The 22102-nt window shown below is 43.6% G+C and overlaps 1 protein-coding gene and 1 long non-coding RNA gene across 3 annotated transcripts in view; one reads left to right on the forward strand and one right to left on the reverse strand.

The window, feature by feature from the left end:
• Positions 1–1451: 1451 nt before the first annotated feature.
• LOC139084486 (uncharacterized) lies at positions 1452–21051 on the reverse strand. The gene is made up of 3 exons (XR_011541901.1): positions 20585–21051; positions 13097–13280; positions 1452–2964 (listed from the first exon to the last, which is right to left on the reverse strand). It is a non-coding gene; the product is annotated as an uncharacterized lncRNA (long non-coding RNA).
• The window catches only part of ADGRD1 (adhesion G protein-coupled receptor D1), a 171982-nt gene continuing 170523 nt past the window's right edge, over positions 20644–22102 (forward strand). The window contains exon 1 of one of the 2 annotated variants that reach the window (XM_070627345.1): positions 20644–21806. The gene's annotated coding sequence lies outside the window, so the exon portion shown is untranslated. The remainder of the gene's footprint in view (positions 21807–22102) is intronic. The other variant, XM_070627348.1, reaches the window with a different exon arrangement.

Genomic DNA, 22102 nt, shown 5'->3' on the forward strand with positions numbered 1-22102 from the left:
CACTTTCAGTTGGGAGGTTAAAGGTGTGCCTACCATGGTAAACCTCGCCCTGGTTGAGGGCCTGGGGCCCTGTTCAGAAAGCAGATCTGGTTTGTATTCCCTGCTCCCTCCCCATCGCTCAGGAGGCCTCACAAGTGTGGGCTTTGTACTTCCAGAGGTGGGGTGTCCCATCAGTGTAGCTTCACATGTTTCTTTTCAGAATGCTCCCTTCCTTCTTTGTTGAAGGAAATCCTACTAAAGTGCTTGAGCTCCTTTAAACCTCAGGAACTGGTTTTTACACTGGGTCAGATGTCCCTACTGTGGCCCATCACTGAATTTCCTCATAGCCCTGGTCAGCATGGTAAGTCTGCGTTTGTGATTGTCTCCCTTACTAGTCTAACTGGTGTGGGGGCAAGGATCATGTCCTTTTGCTCGTTCATGTCCCTGGTGTTATATTTTCCTGTGGGAACCCTGCGGAGGAAGACAAGTGGGGATTACAAATAGGGGTGGGGTGTGGGGGGTGCCTGGGGTATGTTGGGGTGGATGAAATGGGGAGAGGCAGGGAGAATATTACAGCATTACAGTCTGCTTGTTTCGAAGTCACAGTGTTTTCCTCCTGGAGTTTGCCATTTACTCTATCTTACCTATATTCTGGAGTGTTTTAGAGAGTAGGAAAGGAGTGTGGACAATCAGGCAGCTTGCTGGCTGTGATTCACTGAGTTAAGATGACGTTAGTAGACACGAGGTCTGTGTTGCCTTAGGTTCAGCCATTGCAAGTGGAAGAGGAACGTTGAATTTAGTTGGTTTTCAGTTCCCTGCCTTTAAGAAGCACAATATAGACCATTCCAGATAAGTAGTCTTTAGAATGTGGACGGTTCATTCCATAAATTCTAAGCTCTGTGCTCAGGGGTATAATGACGAGCACTAGCTCTGCCCAGGAACCTTTCGTCTTGGGAGATGGGCAGTCAGGTAACTGCAGAAATGAGTGTGATGCCTAGTAAGTGCTAAGATGGACACACAGACAGCTTTGAGCACATGACAGAGCAGATCTACTTGAGAGGCCCGGGAGGATGGCAGTGATCTCAAGGTGTGCAGGAAGAATCTGAGCAAGGGGAGCACACAACCATGGTGAGAACAGGGCTGGAGAGCGGGAAGTGGAGGCGCTCAGGTGGGGCTTTTCAAAGCCTGTTTACAGGTTTGATCCTCAGAGCACAGTGGGAAGCCACTGCCGGGTCAGAGTGGCATTTTCAGGAGTGTTTTGGCAGCAGGAGTGCGTGCCCAGGGACCGATGACAATCTATTCTTGCCCCACTCAAGTCCATGCTCCACACTGCAATATGCCATAAAGGGGAGGGTGAGACCACGGTTGTGACAAAGCTCTACTCATCTGACAAACATCTCAACAAGAACACGAATGAGCGTTCACTATGAGTGCCAGGCACCAGCTCTTTTTTTAACCACCAAACTCATGTCTCCTCCATCTTCGTTGAGGTTTAATTGACAGGAAGAAAGGTATATACTGTGTGCAACAAGATGTTCTGATATACATAGTGAAATGATTACCACAATCAAGCTATTCAACATATCCACCACCACACAGTTATATTTTTGTGTGTAGTAAAAGCATTTGATTTACTCCCAGCAAATCTGAAGTATAGTCTTGTTAAATATAGTCACCATGCTGCACATTAAGATCAATCTCCAGAGCTCATTCATCCTGCATCACGGAAACTTTGTACGCTTTCTTTCACACCTTGCACACCGCTTCCCAGTTCTCCACCCCCCGTCCCTGCCACCCACCACTTGACTCTCAGTATCTATGAGTTCAGCATTTTTGGATCCACATGTAACTATTGCCACACACTGTCTGTCTGTGTCTGGCTTATTTCACTTACCATGGTGTCCTCAAGGTTCATCTGTGTTGTCATAAATGACAGGAGTTCCTTCTTTTTAAAGGCTGGATAATATTCCATTGTGTACAGATACCATATTTTCCGTATCCATTCGTCTGTTGATGCACACTGAGGTTGATTCCATGTCTTGGCTGTTGTAAATAAGTTTGCTTCTTAGATGAGGAGTAAAAGATTAAGGAGCTCCCCAAGTAGCGGGGAGAACTGGGGGTCAGGTGAGAGGGTCGCGCCGATAATCCTCTAGGCGTGAAAGATGGGAACCCAAATCGTTAGGAAGAACGGTGTTCATTCCAGGCACTGAAGGCAGCCCGGCAGAGTGAACTGATGAGCGATTTTTGGCTAACGTTGGCTTTTTGCTTTTTTTCCCAAAAGTGAAAAAAGTCATGTACTTTATATATTAAAAGTTTCAGGATTTGAACAGTTAAAACATACTCAGTCTGGGGCCAGCCCGTGGCCGAGTGGTTAAGTTCGCTTGCTCTGCTTCGGCGGCCCAGGGTTTTGCCGGTTCGAATCTGCCGGTCAGGCCATCCTGAGGCGGCGTCCCACACGGAAGAACTAGAAGAACGTGCAATTAGATTATACAACTATGTGCCGGTGGGCTTTGAGAAGAAGAAGGAAAAAAGAAGATTGGCTGGGATGTTAGCTCAGGTGCCAATCTAAAAAAAAACATACACAGTCCCCTCATTTTCCTACCGTTTAGAGGAAACCGTTGTTGACATTTTGTCGTATATCTTTACAAATGTTTTTTCAAAAACTGAGATTATACTATAATTCTGTTTCATACCCATTTTTCACTTTTTATTACTTTTGTTCGATGGTTTTGCACTGCTTTCGGCAACTACCTGGTGATCCATTGTGTGGATGGGCCGTTGTGTTGTCTGACATATTCTTTCATTTTGTCTGGTTGTTTCTATGTCCTCCTCTTTGTGCAGCTTTCAGAGTGGGTTTAGCTCTTCAAGGGGAATCTATTTCCAAATGCTTAGAACTTCCATGTTCTTCCACTTCCATATGCTACTCAAACTGTCATGTTCTTCTTAAATTTTAACTTGGGAAGATGTGCCCAGCTTTACCAAATCCTAATAGATGGAAAACGAAAATTATTTAAAAAGCATCTCTCTTTGTGTGTGTGTTTGCCATGTTATCTTCAACTTTCTATCCCCAACACCTGCTGTGGTGCGAGATGCGAAGATACTAGTATGTGCTGAATTAAACGTATTTTATTAAATAGCCTTGCTACCACTTATTCTGTAAGTTCACATTTTGTGTTTTCAGAGATATACAAACTTACTCCCTTTTCAAGGATTCATGTTGTGTTATGCCCCAGTGTGGAGCTCAGGAAATAGCGACTGGTGATGTTGGGGTTGGATTTGTAGGGAGGGTATCTGGGAGGGGAGTAGAGCTGACCAAAGAAAGCTGCTGGAAGAAAAGGAGACTGAAAACCAGCTGCAAAAAAAAGCCCATAATGGCCCAGATCCCGAAGGTCCAAATACTCGAGAGACACGTTAACCTAAGAGAGCTAAGGAGTTTCTCTGGCCAGCAATTGTACCATAAGGGCGCGTTCTTACCTCTTACTCTAGAATAGTTGCCAGGTACTAAGAGGTGGAGCGACCATTGCCTCTTCCTTTCTAAGACAACTTTTGGCAGTTTTGTTCTATAAGCGCCACCAGAACAGATGGAGGAAGGATGAGTGAGGAGTGAATATAGGGAGTCTGGTTACCTGATATTCATTATTTGAGTCCCTGCAGTTACGGGGCGGTGTAGGAAGGTAAACTTTGTCATAACACAGAGCCATCAATGAATGATGCCTTAAAGCTCTGGTTCCCAACTCAGTCATCGCTGCCCCCCAACCCAGGGGGCTTACGGCCAGCCCCTCTGCCGCTGAGGGCTCCCTTCAGAAGCGGTGTCACCGCCCCACCCCTGCCGGGATGGTGAATGCGTTCTTCACGATCAACTTCTGATTCAAGCCGGGGTGGATGCAACCCAGAGGCAGTCTCCTCAGACCCTTTGGCCCTCGTTGCGGGAGTGACAGAGGGAGTCGCTGTAGATGGACGGGCCTGACTTTGGACGCGTCACGGCTTCTCTCTGTGAGTGGGTGCACTGCTGCCCCTGACAGACCTGGGGGCCCACCAGCACAAGAGGAGGGATGGGGTGGGGATGGTTTGGGGGTGATCATTTAACTGTCACACACTCAGTTAAAAATGATGATGTATTTTTCAAGTAATTGTTAACCAATTTATTCACAGTTTTTACATAACTGCAATGAACATTTTTGAATATATGGTTTGAACGTTTTTTTCCCTCAGAAATAGAAATGAGATTATTTGGTCAGTGTTTACATCTTATGCTGGAATCTTGGTTTTTAACAATGTTAATATAATTACTCAATTGCTTTATCCTACTGCGTATCGTAGATCTAGAGTAACACTAGCGACGTTACCACTATGACAGTAACACTGAATGTAGTTTGAGATTTCTCTGCATGCGTGTGTTTTTTCTTTCCCACTAACGGTGTGCAGTCAAAATGAAGTGTTTTCAGATCACTTGAAATAATTCTTCTCTGGTTCTATCATTAGCGTGGTACAAAGTTAGGTTTATTTATTTCAGTTTTTTTTTTAAAGGGCCTTTTTCTTTTTTATTTACTTTTTTTAAAAAGGGGGAGAAATATTCTAAAGCCAAAACCAGAAAACGAGTTACATTAGAGAAGTCAAGATTTATTTCTGTTCCTTCCCCTCCTCCTAGGTCACGAGTTTATTAGTTTTCGGTTTATCCTTCCACAGTTTCTCTTGGAAAATAAAAATGCACATTTTTATATATTTTGAAAATGTAAGCACATGTGTATGTGTGCTTGTATTTGAGTGTATGTGATATTTATTTATATTCTCCCTTCCACGAAAGTTTTCATACTGTATGTGCTCTTCTGAACTTTAAATCATAAATCCCAGACACACTGTGTAGCAATGTAAGACTTTTTGCACTCATTTCACAGCTGCATGGGTATAGATTATGTAACAGTCTGGGCTACATTCAACACACCATCTTGATGCGCATGAGGGTTCTTTTCAGTCTTGTGGAATGAAAGTCCTGTGAAATGAAAGTTTCGGAGAGTTGTGCTGGAGCATCTTTGTAGTAGATAACCAGAAGCGGCACCGTGGGTCAGAGGGTAAAGGCATGGCCGATATTGCTAGATATGGCCAAATTCTTCCCTTTAGGCATTGTATCGATTTTCATTCTCACCAGCAATCTGTTCTGTTTTGGCCACAGTAATTTGTAAAAAGTTATATATCTTTAAAAATTTGACATAAAAATTTCATTTTCCATTTTTCTCCAGAAGTGAAAAGATCTGGGGACACCCCATTTCCACATGGATGGGATGGGCTCTCCAGGTTGTCACAGCTCCCACTTCTGACAGATGTGTGCATATTTGCTTACACCTGGCCCAGGCATTGGTGTGCAGCCATTTGAATTTGTGAATTCTTTTTCTAAGTTGTATTTCATGGTTTTAAATGTTCATTACCTGTGAATGAGACAGAAAATGTTTCTGCTCTAAGTGTACTTCCATTTGAGAGTGTGGGTGTGTGAATGTGAGTGCGTGAGGGTGTATACATGTATGAGTGTGTGTGCATATATGTGTGGGAGTGTGTGTGTGTGCAGAGAGGGCTCAGCGCGGTTTATGCTGCTTTATGCAATGTAGAAATTGATCATATATGTGTGGGAGTGTGTGTGCAGAGAGGGCCCAGCGCGGTTTATGCTGCTTTATGCAATGCAGAAATTGATCTATTGTTAGATTTGTAGATCCTCCTCCAGGTTTTTTTCTTTTAGTTATTTTTACTGTACAGAAATTGAGTGGGGTTTGAAATAGTGGGACTATCACCTTTATTTTAGGGCTTTTCTCTTTTATTAATAAGCCCGCACGAGGGAAAAGTATTGCGCAGATGAGGGCAGGTGTGTGTGGGGCCCCGGCCTGAGCTTGAGATCCAAACCAAGAGTCTGGATTTTTAGGTCGAACAACTGAGAATTGTCACAGGAGTCTAAAGAGGTCAGGCTGGGAACGGTGCTTTGGGTAGCAGTATTATCACTGAGATGTTGAGAAAGATGCAGATTTTCCTGTTTAGTGATCCTTTTAAGTTTAAATCACCAAATATTTAGTAATATTAAATCGTTACAATACTCTAGTTTAATGAAGCTCTTTAGTATATATCCTTGTTATCTGAGGATAATTGGTATTAAAAGTAGGCACTTGAAATAAAACTATTTAAAACAAGGATCAAAATTTAAGAGTGAAGAGTGAAAAATGATTAGGACTTTATTTTGAAAGATGAAACTAAAAATCATGACAAGTTTTATATTTAATGCCATTGAGCTTGTAATTGAAATTATATGCTAATTCTTGGAACAAACCAAAAAATGAATTGCATTAATTTGGGTGGAACACAATTTGTATGATAGAATTATAGTATATTCTTCTGTTCACGCTTGATTTTCACAGCATAATAAAAAAATGTTTTTGTAAAACTATCTGAGGCTTTTGTTAGTCTTTCAGTGTTCAGATTATTCCCTTGGAACAGAGGTCATCCTTGTCGATTTCTCTTCCTCTATTTTACCTGGTCCAGTTCTGCCAGATTCCTATTTCTTGATGCTTCTGCATGAAATTTGGGCAGTTCGTCAACATGACTTTTATCCACTTTATCAAATCTTGCGCCTTTTGCAGGACTTGTGATCTCTTTTAACTGATTTTTACTGCAATTCCATTAATCACCGAGACAGGGGTGTCTGCCTCTCTGACTTGGGCAATGACAGATGCAGCCGTTAAGCAGGCAGAGACGTGTAGGAGCAATTTTACAAACAGTCTTTAGTGAATGATGTAGTGTTTTGATGACTTTTGCCCCCTAATGCAACCTCAGTTAGCAATATTGGATGATCAGAACCGTCTGGACTTCACTTGATTCTCAAAATAATCTGGTAAACCAGCCGAGGCCTCACACCCAGGACACGGTGGTACCTCATGGGCCTTTCGTCCCACCACCAGGCCTAGCGCTGTGATAGGGACTCTGGGAAGACTGATATTTTTAGATCTATCAACGATGTTAACATATGCAGACCTTTGAAAAGTGTTAAATGGGAATTTGATTTCAAGGAGCTCTCTTTCTTTGCTTCTTAGGATTAAAATGGCGATCACATACTGTTAGTGTCTTCTTTTGCCAAACTCAAGCAAATACAAAAAAACTTCATAAAGGACCAGGGTGTGCAATTTGTACCAAATTAAAAATTGATGCTGCGATTTGTACAACTGGGTAGAATTCCTATATCCTTCTAAAGGATGATAACTGCAATAAACAGGCTTTGATCTGAGTTAAAATTTAACTCAATTTCTTCATGAAAAGCATACTTTATTGATATATATTAGTGGTAATACAAATATATTACTTATATATGTAATAACAACAACTAGCTTTTCAGACATATAAAGAACCAGGCACAAAGTTAAGTGCCTTATTGACATCTCATTGATTAAATGGAATCCACACTATAATTTTCCTTCTTTTAGAGATGAAAACATGGATATTTGGAAGATAGTTATTAAGCAACTCGGCTAAGCTACACAGCAGTAGAGTCAGGGTTTCGACTCAGGCAGTCTGCTTGGTTTTAAGTCGTAACACAATGAGCATTCTCAACTTTGGCAGCACTCATTGCCAATTTGTATTACTTACTGATTCTGCAGGTGTTTACTGTAAATCATTTCATGCAGACAGTGATTTGAGGAGGAAGAAAAAAAGAAAATACTTTAGATCTAGAAAGACATGGGTTCAAACCACATGAAATTTATAAACCCCAATTCTTTCCCCCATAAGTATTGATTTCTTTCTTCAATATTCATTAGTCAGGTTGCTATGGTTATTATAAGGGAAGGAGTGGCCAGATTGACAGAGTAAATGCTAAAATTCATCATCTCCTACATGAGAGTGACTTTCCTTGAACATTTTTAATACCTATTTAGTTACCACAATGACTAGAGTTGACATATATTTATTGATCATCCATTTAAAAATTTTATTCTTGTTGAAGATACCAAAAGTATTGTGTGTCTTTAAGGTTTCAGGGAAAACGGTCAGAAATTACTTTATTTTGAAAAGAACTGCTGTGGTAATGAGAGAAGAATGAACGGCCTTCATGATTCCCAAATTATGCGGAGCTTTAATAACGTCTTGGAAAAAAGCTCAGCAGCTCTCACTCTTGAATCCTTTATGTCAACTGGCCATTTTATATTGTAAAATTTTAAAGATTTTATTTTTCCTTTTTCTCCCCAAAGCCCCCTGGTACATAGTTGTATATTTTTAGTTGTGGGTCCCTCTAGTCCTGGCATGTGGGACGCTGCCTCAGCCTGGCTTGATGAGTGGTACCATGTCCACCCTCAGGATCTGAACTGGAGAAACCCTGGGCCACCGAAGCAGAGCGCGTGAACTTAACCACTCTGCCACGGAGCCGGCCTCTACACTGCCAAATTTTAAACTCGAGAGCAGTCTCCGTTGGCTGACGCCTGCCTCTGGACCCTCTGGGGAAGCAGTTGGGCCTCAAGAACTGCACCTGGGCCCGCATCTCACCTGGGTTGCCAGGGCCACACCAGGGTGGCGGGGGAGCGTGGCGCAGGAATTTGGGGAGCGGAGCCCCCATGTGAACAGGGGCAGCCCCTCCTTGGAAATCGTTCTGCCCTGCAGGCCTGGCACCCTGTGATGGGAGGGCCAGCCTGGGAGACCTCCAAAACGCCTTTGGGGTCATTGTCTTGGACAATAGGTCCTGGCTTCTGTTTAGACGGCTGGCAAATCTCAAAAGGTCCTTTGGCCACATCCTTGTTCTCTTCTGAACATATTTTCTTATATCTCTCAATGCGGCTGAGAATTTTCCAGATGTTTAAGCTTTGTTTCCCTTTTGACCAACCATTCCATCTTTAAGTCGTTTCTCTTTTCTCGCATTTTACCGCTGACATTCAAGAGACATCACACGGCTCCTTCAGCCCTAGGCCTACAAGTTTCTTCAGCCAAATACCTGTTGCTGTGCTCACAAGTCCTACCTTCCACACAACACCAGGACTTCCAGCCAAGCTCTTTGCCACCCTACAGCAAGGATCAACTTCTTCCAGTTTTGAAAAATATGTTCCTTATTTCTGTTTGAGACCTCATCAGAATGGCCCTAAGCATCCCTATTTCTACCAACATCCTGTTTGTGACCACTTGGGAGTTCTCTCAGAAGAGGGGGCTTCCTCTGCAGCCTTCCTCAACCATCGTGGCATTCCACACAGCATTGCTTCCCATCAAGGAACTCACTTCTCAGCAAAAGAAGTTCACCAATGGGCCCATGGAACGGAATTCCCTGGTGTCACCATGTTCCCACCACCCAGAAGGAGCTGGCAGACTTACAGAGCCAGCTAGGTGGCAATGCCGTGCAGGGCTGGGACAAGGTTTTCCAGAAAGCTGTACATGCTCTAAATCAGCATCCAGTACGTGTTGCTGTTTCTCCCACAGCCAGGATTCATGAGTTCTCTTTCTGTTAGTTCATTATTACAGTATAGAAATGCAACTGACTTTGTGAGGTTATTTTGTACCCTGCAACTTTGCTGTAGTTCTTGATTACTTCTAACAGTTTTCCAATGGATTCTTTAGGGTTTTCTATATATAAGATCATGTCGTCTGCAAACAGAGAGAATTTCACTTCTTCATTGCCCATTTGGATTCCTTTTATGTCTTTTTCCTGCCTAACTGCTCTGGCCAAATCCTCCAGTCCTATGTTGTATAGGAGTGGTGAGGGTGGGCACCCTTGTCTTGTTCCTGTTCTCAGAGGGACGGCTTTCAGTTTTCCCCGTTGAGTATGATGTTGGTTGTGGGTTTGTCCTATATGGCCTTTATCATGTTGAGGTACTTTCCTTCTATACCCATTTTATTGAGAGTTTTTTTTTTTTTTTATCATAAATGGATTTTGGACCTTGTTGAATGCTTTCTCTGCATCTATTGAGATGATCATGTGATTTTTATTCCTCATTTTGTTAATGTGGTGTATCACAGTTATTGATTTGTGGATGTTGAACCATTCCTGTGTCCCTGGTTTAAATCCCACTTGATCGTGGTGTATGATCTTTTTAATGTATTGCTGTGTTCAGTTTGCCAATATTTTGTTGAAGAGTTTTGCATCTATATTCATCATCGATATTGGCCTGTAATTTTCATTCTTTGTGTTGTCCTTGTCTGGCTTTGGTATCAGGGTGATGTTGGCCTAGTAGAATGTGTTAGGAAGTGTTCCATCTTCCTCAATTTTTTGGAATAGTTTGAGAAGGATAGGTACTAAATCTTCTTTGAATGTTTGGTAGAATTCTCCAGAGCAGCCATCTGGTCCTGGACTTTTATATTTTGGAGGTTTATATATTCAACGCATATATATTGTTGGTTGCTGTTTCAAATCTCTGTACTTGTGATTGGTCTATTCAGATTCTCTATTTCTTCTTGATTCAGTTTTCGGAAGTTGTGAGAGTCTAAGAATTTATCCATTTCTTCTAGATTGTCCAAGTTGTTTTTCATAGTATTCTCTTTTGTATTTCTTTGGTATCAATTGTAATTTCTCCTCTTTCATTTCTAATTTTATTTATTTGAGCCTTCTCTCTTTTTTTCTTAGTGAGTCTGGCTAAGGATTTGTCAATGTTGTTTGTCTTCTCAAAGAACCAGCTCTTTGTTTCATTGATCCTGTCTACTGTCTTTTTTGTTTCAATTTCATTTATTTCTGCTCTGATTTTTATTATTTCCCTCCTTCTGCTGAGTTTGGGCTTTGGTTGTTCTTTTTCTAAATCTGTCATGTGTAGTTTAATATTGCTTATTTGAGATTTTTCTTGTTTGTTAACATGGGCCTGTACTGCTATGAATTTCCCTCTTAGGATTGCTTTTGCTGCATCCCATATGAGTTGGTATGGTGTGTTTTCATTTTCATTTGTCTCCAGATATTTTTTGTTTTCTCCTTTAATTTCTTCAATGATCCACTGGTTGTTCAGTAGCATGTGGTTTAGTCTGCAAATCTTTGTCCCTTTCCCAGCTTTTTTCTTGTAGTTTATTTCTAGTTTCACAGCATTATGGTCAGAAAAGGTGTTTGATATGATTTCAATCTTCATAAGTTTATTGAGGCTTGCTTCATTTCCCAACATCTGGTCCACCCTTGAGAATGTTCCATGCGCACTTGAGAAGAGTGTATATTCTGCTGTTTCTGGGTGGAGTGTTCTCTATATATCTATACAGTCCATCTGGTCTAGTTTTTCATTTAATTCCACTACTTCCTCATTCACTTTTTGTCTGATGATCTATCCACTGATGTAAGTAGGGCATTGAGGTCCCCTACTATTATTGTGTTGCTGTTAATATCTCTTTTTAGGTTTGTTAATAGTTGCTTTATGCACTTTGGTGCTCCTGTGTTGGGTATATAAATATTTATAGGTGTTATGTCTTCTTGGTGGAGTGTCCCTTTTATCACTATATAGTGCCCCTCTTTGTCTCTCTTTACCTGTTTTATCTTGAAGTCTACTTTGTCTGATATAAGTATGGCTACACCTGCTTTCTTTTGCTTGCCATTAGCTTGGAGTATGGTCCTCCATGCCTTTCCTCTGAGCCTGTGTTTGTCTTTAGAGCTGAGATGTGTTTCCTCAAGGCAACATATTGTTAGGTCTTGTTTTTTAATCCATCCCACCACTTTGTGTTTTGATTGCAGAATTCAACCTATTTATATTTAGAGTGATTATTGATATATGAGGGCTTAATGCTGACATCTTATTTCATGTTTTCTGGTTCTTCTGCATTTCCTTTGTTTCTTGTCTCACGTATGTCAGATTACCAATTTGGTTAGGTAGTTTTCTATGATTGTTTTCTTCTTATTTATCATTTGTGTCTCTGTTCTAATTATTTGTTTAGTGATTACCGTTAGGTTTGTATAAAAAAATCTCATAGATGAGATAGTCCATTTTCTGATAGCCTCTTATTTCCTTAGACTAAGCTGATTATATCCCTTTCTGCTTCCCCTTCTCCCTCTGGAATACCTATAACCCTTATGTTACATTCCCTAAGTAAGTCAGATATTTCTCAGAGAACTTATCTGTTTCTTTTTAAATCTTAGTTCTCTCTCCTCCTCGATCTGAAGTATTTCTATATTTCTGTCCTCTAAATGGCTAATTTGGTCCTCCAAATATCGGCTCTATTGTTTAGGGAGTCCAGATTTTTCTTTATTTCATCCATTGTGTTTTTCATCTCCAACATTTCTGATTGGTTCTTCTTTATAGTTTCAGTCTCTCTCTGTCTCTCTCTTTTTTTTTTTGAGGAAGATTAGCCCTGAGCCAACATCTGCCACCAGTCCTCCTCTTTTCTTGCTGAGGAAAATTGGCCCTGAGCTAACATATGTGTCCATCTGCCTCTATTTTATATGTGGGATGCCTGCCATAGCATGGCTTGATAAGCAGTGTGTAGGTCAGCACCCAGGATCAGAACTGGCGAGCCCCAGGCTGCCGAAGTGGAGTATGTGAACATAACTGAAATGCCACTGGGCTGGGGCCCTAGTTTCAATCTCTTGTGAAGAAGTTCCTGACTTCACTGAACTGTCTTTCTGTATTTTCTTGTAACTGGTTGAGTCTTTTTATGATAAGTATTTTGAATTCTCTGTCATTTAGATTGTAAACTTCTGTGCCTTCAGGATGGATTTCTGGGTACTTGTCATTTTCCTTCTGGTCTTGAGATTTAATATATTTTTTCATACTTCTTGAGGGAGTGTATTTGTGCCTCTGCATTGTGATAGTTTCTGGTTTCAGCTTCCACCTGCCACTACTGGGTGAGGGTCAGAGCTGTGTATTTGGAGCCCACTACTACCCAGCCACTGACTGCTTTTCTATCTGTGTGCACTCTGGCTGACCGCTGAGCTGGAGCACCAGGTGGGGGGAGGGGCGCTTTCTTTGTCCTGCATGATCCTGGGGGCATTCTGGCTGCGCCCTCACTATCTGCTATCCTGGGGTGTGAGCTTGGTGAAGAAACCCCATGATAGCTCAGTTACCTCTGTGTGGGGCTTTCCCAAGGGCTGTGATGGAACTCAGAGAGTGACAGTGTTCCCGTGGAGGGCCGCCCCTTCCCCCTTTCCTCTCAGAGCTGCACCCAGTCCCAAGATTCCTGCCATTGGAGAGGGAGTGAAGAGTCTCCTTACCTCCTTCCACTTCCTCAGGGGGGTCCAGCACCTCCACCTTCAGACGTACAGCTGTGTGGGTCCCTCAGGCATCTTTTGTTTTGTGTGAATGTCCTCTGTTTGTGTATGAATGGCCTTCTCATTGTATCTTAGAGGGGATAGTCCGTGGGGAGAGCTCACTCTGCCATGATGGTGATGTCACTCCCTAGAACAAATATTTTTAATGAATGCTTTAGTTGGTTTCCATTGCTTCTTATGTTAGAAAGTTGTCATTTTCTATACATTGTGCACATTTACTTTGTGTTAACTTTAAATATTTATGAGAGTTTTAAACAGTTCCCAAATGGTGGTATTTTATTTATTTTATTTTTTCCAGCTTTATTGAGATACAATTGACATACAACACTATGTAAGTTTAAGGTGTACAGTGTGATGATTTGATACATATATATATTGTGACATGATTACCTCAACAGGGTTGGTTAACACACTCTTTACTTTACATAATTATAATAATTTTGGTTGTTGTTCCTGTGATGAGAACATTTAAGATCTACTCTCTTAGCAACTTTCAAGTATACAATACAGTATTATTAACTATAATCACCATGCTGTACATTAAATGCCAGAACTTATTCATCTTAGAACCGGAAGTTTGTACCATTTGACCAACATCTCCCCATTTCCCCACCCCCAACCCAAGGCAGCCACCAACCCACTCTCTGTTTCTGAGTTTGACAATATATTTTTCTATTTGTGTAGATGTTGTTTCATGTCCTCCAATAAGGTACTACATTTTAAAATTCATCTTGTTTTTCTTTTCATTTTTTTTTTTTTTTTTTTTGCTGAGAAAGATTTTCCCTGAGCTAACATTTATTGCCAATCTTCCTCTCTCTTTTTTTTTCTTTTACTCCCCAAAGTCCCAGTACATAGCTATATATTCTAGTCGGAAGTCCTAGTTCTTCTGTGTGAGCCACCACCACAGCACGGCTACTGACAGACAAGTGGTGAGGTTCCACACCCAGGAACCAAATCCGGACCACCAAAGTGCACTGAACTTTAACCACTAGGCCATCAGGGCTGGCTCTTCATCTTGTATTTTTATTTTAACTTGATTTTTAAATTTGTATCACTTTAGACAAATGGAATATTTTTCTCTGTTTTTCAGTTTTAGCTGGTTATTGCTAACGTATAGACATTTTTTTTTTATTTTTAAAAATCGTATTTATCTTTAACTGCCTTAAACAGGATTTATTTACTTAATTTATTTTACAAATATTTTGCCTTTTCTGGGTATTCAATCATTTAGCAAAAAAGAGTCTGTATGATGATGTTCCTAATATATTGATTATTTTATCTTCTCATGATTTTGAGAAGATAAAACACTAATCAATTTGAAGAATAATGACAGTTATGTCTTGTTCCTGATTTTAGAGGAAAAAGCATTACTATTTACTGTTTTAAATTATCTTTATTATTTCTCTTTGGCAAATAATTTTTGACATATTTAAGAATTTTATTTATAGGGATTTTATTAGAAATAGTTACTAAATTTTATCAATTGCCTTTTCAGCATCTACTCATCATAATTTGTTTCTTCCTCTTTTAATTGTTTGATGTAACTTTTTAATGTTGGAAGATCTCGTAGCATTGATCATTCTTGAATTTCTGGAATAAATCCTGCTTGTCATCGTATTTATTTGACACATTTCTGCATTCTCTTTGTTAATTTTTGCGTCTGTATTCATAAGGGACATTGATCGATAGTTTTCTAGTTGTAAATGACCATTTTCAGGTTTTGGTGCCAGGCTGTGGGACCAGACGCCTGGGTTTGAATGCCATTGCCCCACTGACTGGCAGCGTGCCCCTGGACCACTCACTTTCCTTCAGTTCCTCATCTGTAAAATGAGAATACTGGTAACACTTCCTTTCCAGGACTGCTGTGAGGATTAAGTGAGTTAATGTATGTAAGCACTTAGAGCGGTTGACATATCGTGCACTCTTAAATGTCAGAAAAAGTTGTGCTGTCTTCCTAAAATGAAATGAGGATCTTTCTGTGTTTTTTATAGTCTGAAATTATATAAGGAATTTGTGTCCTGATGTCAGCCTTGTTCCAGAGGCATGATATACTTATATCAAGTGGTCTTGAAATGATGACGACCCCTGAGGTGGGAAGGGAAGGTCTGAACTGAAGTGTTTTCGGAGAAGAAAACTCATCAATGGTTGGTCTTTGTGGTGTCTCACCTTTTCAAAGCAGAAGCTAACGCTGAGGAAGGTGGCGCGATAATGCTGTTCCCTCTGGGAAGAAGGAACACGAGGTGTTATATACTCCCGGCAAAGCTGCACTGTCTTTTGTCTCTGAGACTCTCAGAAACCTTCGACATCCTCGTGCTCATAGTCCCATTGGACTTCTTTCGATGGGTCACTAAATACAATATATTCCAGGGTGGCGGTGGCTTCCCTCCCTCCTCTTCATTTAAACTAAGAGAGTTATTCTCCAACTTAGGAGCAGATTTGTGTTTCTAAAATGAGATCTCACGCTCAGACAACTTTAAATATAAGGTTGTATGTAAACAGGGAAGTGGAAAGTGAGGAGTTAAGTTCCCAGGTTCGTCCCTCTGTGTCTGATTTAACCAGGTGATGGAGTCATTTTTGAAGAAGGCAGACCCAACCATGTGACTTCCTCACTCCTGATGGCATCTGATGTCCCTGAGAATAAAATATAAGCTTCTTCTCTTGACTCTTCACTTTGCTCTTTTCTTAATCCCCAAAGCCCCCTGGTACACAGTGGTGTATTTTTAATTGTGGGTCCTCCTAGTTGTGGTATATGGGACGCCTTCTTAGCATGGCTTGATGAGTGGTGCCATGTCCAAGCCCAGGATCCAAACTGGTGATACCCTGGGCCACCAAAGCAGAGCACGTGTACTTAACCACTCGGCCATGGGGCCGGCCTCCACTTTGTTCCTTTCTTAAATGACTGTCCACATTGCTCCAGCCACATCATTATTCTGTCTATTCCACAAAGACACCAAGCTCATACTCTTATTGGGACTGACAAATAGAAATGGCAAGCAATAGGATATAGTGGAGTATATGAGGAAGCCATTTGGTGTAACCCTAATTCAGCCTGACCTTGTTTTTCCAAAAGGGCCTGACCGAGGCCATTGAGCATGCATTGTATATCTGCTTTAGATATTCCCTATGGCAAGAACAAAGGCCCTTGAAATAAAGGTGCAACTTCCCTCCCCCTCCCAACATTGGCATTTCCTTAAGGATTAAGCATCTTTCCTTAGGCTAGGAACTGATTGCTGCGCTCACCTGTGACCACCCAGCTCAAGACAACAGACTTGCTTCCTGCTGCACCCTGCACCCTCCGAGATAGCAGACCCACTATCTACTGTGTCCATCAAGTGCTCTGCCAACAGGGCAATCTTGTGACTATTGTGGGAGGGACATTTCAATCAAATGTAAAGCATCCTGTTTGGGGGTATATAACCACTCTGCACGTCTCACTTCTTTGGTGCCCTTTCTTCTTTTGGGAAGAAAGGCCCCGGGTCTTGGTCCTCACATTTTAGCTCAGAATAAACTCACCCAAATTTTCACTTAGAGATTGGTTATGGATTATTTTCATCAACAGGACCTTTATATTTTCCATTCTATTTGCCTGAAAAGTTTTTGCTCCAGGTTTTTGAATGGCTGGCTCCTACTTAATTTTAGGTCTCTGCAAAAATTCAGCTTATTGACTACCCTATCTAAGGTATTGCCACATGTTCCATGAGAGTTCTTCTGTCTTCTTGATGGCTTTATCCCTAGTGTCAAGACCGTGAGTGAATAAATAAACTAATTCACAGGATGACTAGCCTGCACCAGCCAGTGTTCTCCATCCCGGGAGCGAGGTGTTATGCAGTGGGCCAGTCAGCTCATTGTAAATGTTGAAAAAAGCATTTTGTGGAACCATGTGAAATTACTGATATTTTACATTTTGACTTACAAAATGGCAGTTTTATGTGATTGAGCCGGACAATTTGGCATCTTCCTGGCTCTTTGACTATTTCTCACTAATATTCGCACACAGAACAAAGCTCCTTCCTCTTCCCAGCCAGGTGGAGTATTCTACCAAAGCTTGCTCGATTTTCTCTCCCAACCTCTGACCAAGAATTTCTTTCCTTTCCCGCAGCTAAGCATCCCACTCTTAGTCTGGCTAATCTCAGCAGGCTGTTAGGTGGAGAGTAGTCGGAAACAATTTGCACGAATGTGTGAAAGGGTTGATGGCTCTTCCCTTCTACTGAAAGTACTGGCATTTAAAGGAGATTCTTGGTAACCCACGGGAATCTTCAATTGACATAACTTAAGACACTTTAACAAAGTGAAGTGAAACCATTCCTTGCGGGTGGCTGTATTTGTCAGGGTATTTTTTCTATTGCCCATGACAGAAAATCTAAATCAAAGTGGCTTAAATACAAAGAATACTTGTTTATATGGAATGAGAAGTCTAGACTTCTGCTTCTAGCCAAAAGGGAGTAATAGAGACTGGATTCCCTACCCCAACCCCTCCAGACCCACTGAAACAAGGAAAATATTGGACAACATAGATAAAACAATGGTTTCTAAGACACTGAACTTCAAACCATGAAAACCAGTGATCTCTGAGATGGAAAACAAATGAGGAAAGCCCCTCAGATGTTCCAGCTTAGGGCTCAGGGAGGGTGGCCCCACAGAGCCCAGCAGTCCCAGAGTTGAGGAGATGGACATAGTCATGGGAACAGAAGCAACCAGAGCGTGCAGGGCGGAGGACTTGGAGAGAGCTGCACGGACAGAGGACCTCGCAGACCCACAGAGGGTCCTGCTTTGTGTCCTCATCTGGATGCTGATATGGGCATGCGGGGAAAGTATCTGAGCCGGGGAAAGAACTCCCTGAAGGATTAGAGAGAACAAATCTCAGAGCACGCACATGGCTGGGGACAGCTCCCGTTCCTACCAGCCAGGATGAAAACTTCCTAATTCAGGGGCATCAGGTGAAGTACACACAAGGATTTTGCCTCAGAAATGGTGCAAAATTAGACTTAGACCTAAAAGCTGCTCTAATCTTGCCTAAAAACTTAAAATCAAGACCTGTAGGGATTAAATTGTCTCCAAATAATACATCCCAGAACAAAGCTCAAGAATATTTACAGAATGCAAAAATATCCAACAATCAATAATGTAACATTTATGATGCTTTGCAACCAATAAAAAACTACAAGACACTCAAAGAGACAGGAAAAATGTGAGCATAATGAGGACAAATATGAATCAACCAAAACCAATCCAGACAATGACATGGACAATAGAATTATCAGAAAAGGATATTAAAACACTTATTATAACTCTATTTCATATGTTCCAGATGGTCTAGAAGCCTCATATGATCGTCCCAATAGAATCATAGCATTTGACAAAATCCAGTGGCCATTCTTGATTGAAACTGTCAGCAAACTAGTACTAGAAAGAAACTTCCTTGGGCTTGTCAGAAATGGTCTTTCTTATGTTGAGGTATGTTCCCTCTATACCCACTTTGTTGAGAGTTTTTATCATGAAAGGATGTTGAATTTTGTCAAATGCTCTTCCTGTATGAGTTGAGCTGATCTTATGATTTTTATCCTTCATTTTGTTAACGTTGTGCATCACATTGCTTTGTGGATGTTGAACCATCCTTGCCTCCCTGGAATGAATCCCACTGGATCACGGTGTATGATCCTTTGAACATACAGTTGAATTCAGTTTGCAAATATTTGGTTGAGGATTTTTGCATTTACGTTCATCAGGGATATTGCCCTATACTTTTCTTTTCTTGTGGTGTCTTTGGCTTTGATAGCAGGGTAATTCTGGCCTCATAAAGTGAGTTTGGAAGCGTTCCCTCCTCTTCTACTCTTGGAAGGCTCTGAGAAGGACTGGTGTTGATTCTTCTTTATGTCCTTGGTGGAATCACCAGTGAAGCCATCTTGTCTGGCTTTTCTTTGTTGGGAGGATTTGATCACTGATTCAGTTAATGATCTTACTTGTTATTGGTCTGTTTAGACTTTCTATTTCTCAGTCACCTAGGGTGCAGTTGACTGTAGAAATTCCTAGACTCTCTACCCTACTTAGTGAGTCAGAATCTTCAGAGGATGGGTCTGGGACCCCGTGACCTTTGCAAGCTGCCCCAGGATTACCCTATCATCACTCAAGTTTGGAAGATTGCTCACATGAGCCTTTTCTGTCCAATATGATTAAGCGCTGATTTCATCAGAGGATTCTCCCCTGGGTCCAGTGGTTGTGTGCAAAACCAGGCCCCCCACGGTGTCCTTGTATAGTGAAAATGTGCAGGGGCTATAGCTCCCTCTGTTTCATAACCGAGTTCAGGTCCACTGTGTTTCCCTAGGTCTAGAAACAAAATTCTGTTAAATAAAAACACAGCCTTACAAGTGATCTTTTTAAAGTTTAAGTCATTTATATAAGTACACTACTTAAAGCCCTCACAATAAAACCCAGCCTTCCCACGATCACAGGGACACACGGACTCCTCCACGTGGCTGGTGCCTCCAAACTCCCTCCCTCTCCGGCCTGCTTTCTGGTCCTCAGAGGCACCAACCTCCCAGACACTCCAGAGTCTTTGCTCTTTCTGTTTTCTTGGCCTAGTCTGCATTTCCTGCAATTTCTTTCTCTCTCTCTCTCTTTTTTTAGTGGCATAAAACAAATTTGTCAGAGGTCAGAAGTGAAAAACCAAGCTGTCAGCAGGGCTGGCTCCTTCTGGAGGCTCCAGGGCAGAATTCGTTTCCACATCTTTTCCAGCTTCTAGAGGCTGGCAGTTCCTAGGTTCCTGGCTGCTCCCTCAAGGCCCTCCGACCTCTGCTCCCGACCTCACGTCCCCTGTGACTCTGACCCTTCTCCTCTTGTGAGGACCCTGTGATGACACTGGGCCTCGGATGACCCAAGATCATCTCCCATCTGAGGTCCTAACTCAGTGACACGGAGCCCGTTTGCCCAGTGAGCTCACACTCGCACAGGTCCTGGGGAGTGGGTCGTGGGCGTCTTTAGGGGACCGCTGTTCAGCTGACATTCTCTTTGTGCCGGCCTCCTGCTGCCCGGCAGGCGCCCTCCTCGCTCCGAGGAGCTCTCAGGCCTCCATCTCACGGCTGGCTCCTCCTCCTGATCCCAGTCTCTGTCCAGGCGTCCTCGGCGGGAGCCTCCGTGACCCTGGGCAGCGTGGTGTCTCCCTCACCCCGGGCATGCTGCAGCCTTCTACCGCGGTCTCCCCCGCCTTCCTCCTCCTGTTTGTTTTCATTTACCCATTTAGTTCGTGCATGTTGAGTGCCTGCGTCAGGTTCTGTTCCAGTTGCGAAGGTTCCCGTCCCGGGGGACCTGTCTGTCAAGCGCACACGTATGACAAACATCGACGGTCGCGCTGGCATGCGCGCTTCGCGGGCGCAGGGACCTGGTTGCCCGCCCTGCCCACCCCGACCCCCTCGACTGGGAGTCGCTGACACTTACCGGACGAATTCCCCTCGGAGCCACGTGGGGGCACTCGCGCTCCATGCTTGCGGCCACACGCTCAGGGAGCGGGAATCACTGAAAACAGTCCACGGCCATTACCCTCCGGTTTCCCTTCTCGGAAAGGGGTCAAGGATGAGGGCCTTGCTACTAATGACGGCAGCGCGGAATGTGCGCTCTTAGGGCAGAGGAGCCGCGGCTGGGCACCGCTGGAACGTGAGAAGCCTCTCTGTGCGCAGAGCGGCCGTTCGTTCCTCGCAGACGGGATCCCCGCGCGCTTCAAAGCCCCGCCGCCCAGGGGGACGCCCGTGTCCTCTGAAACGCCGCGGAGAGGCATGGGCGTCTGGAGCGCGTTCCACGTGGGGACTCGAGCTTGTGGCCTTTACGCTCGGGAGGGCGCGACCCCCCGGCTGCACACGCGCGTGGAGCGGCCAGAGACCGGCGCCGCCGGAGGCCCCGCGGCAGGCGGAGGCGGACGCTGCGCCCGGGCACTCGGAGTCGCGTCTACGCGCTTCGTATCTAGGTTTTTAGGGAGACTATTAGGCACGTGTGGACCCGTGTCCTGAAATGCTTTCATGTTCTAGCCCAAAGGAAGTCGTGTCTCTGGCAGACCAATAGCTGAAAATATAAAATAAAACTCCGTGAAGCAGGCGCCTTAGGCGGCCGCGAGGGCGTGCTCCCTGCACGGTCCGCGGTACAGTGACCTGCAGGGAGCGCTGGGAGGAGTGTGAGCTGGAAAGACCCTTTGAGGCTTCAAGGTGGTTTGAAGGACCTCGCAGCTCTGACAACCGCTGTTGCTCTGGGGCTCCCCAGGATCTTAGAGGATGCTAGGTGGTGATGCTCGGGAAGAGGAAAGCGGCGAGACTTTGGAGCAGGCTTCTGGGACAAGCGGCGGCCGGTTCCCTGTGACGTGCCTTTCCGGGTGCACGAACGCGTGTCCTCACTCGAGGGTGAGCTCGGGGACCCCCGGGGAGCAGGACGGCTGCAGCCTGAGAGTCTGCTCTGACCAGCTCCCAGCTGGCTCTGGTGCTGCGGGTCCTCGGGCCGCACTCTAGTACCAAGGCCACCAAGGGACTCACCGCGGAGAGACGACGTCTGCAAAGAGCCTTGGCCCGCCGCACGCCCTTCCTACTGCGGGATTCGTCTCCTTCATTCGTTCAAGAACCGCGAGCGGCCACCGCGAGTGGGCAGGCCTGACTGGTACAGTGGCTGGAGAGAAACGGTGAGTAAAACTGAGCTTGGTCCCTGCCCTATCGAGGCTTACTGTCTTATTTGGATGACAAATAGTCACAGAGATTGGGAATTCCTAACTTTTAATGCCATGAGCAATGGAGGTGGCGGAGGGCTGCGGCCGCATGTGACGGGGTGTGAGCCAGGGTCAGGAGTCAGGAAAGGACGCGGAGCTGAGGTTTGCAGGACGAAGAGAGGTTGGTTGGCTGAGGGAGTCTTAGGCGGAGGTGGGGGGTAGAGGGTGTGACGGGATGAGGAGGGAGGTGGGTCTCTGTGAAGAACCGGAGG

This window comes from Equus przewalskii, chromosome 7 (genome assembly GCF_037783145.1).
Source record: "Equus przewalskii isolate Varuska chromosome 7, EquPr2, whole genome shotgun sequence".
Classification (NCBI taxonomy): domain Eukaryota; kingdom Metazoa; phylum Chordata; class Mammalia; order Perissodactyla; family Equidae; genus Equus; species Equus przewalskii.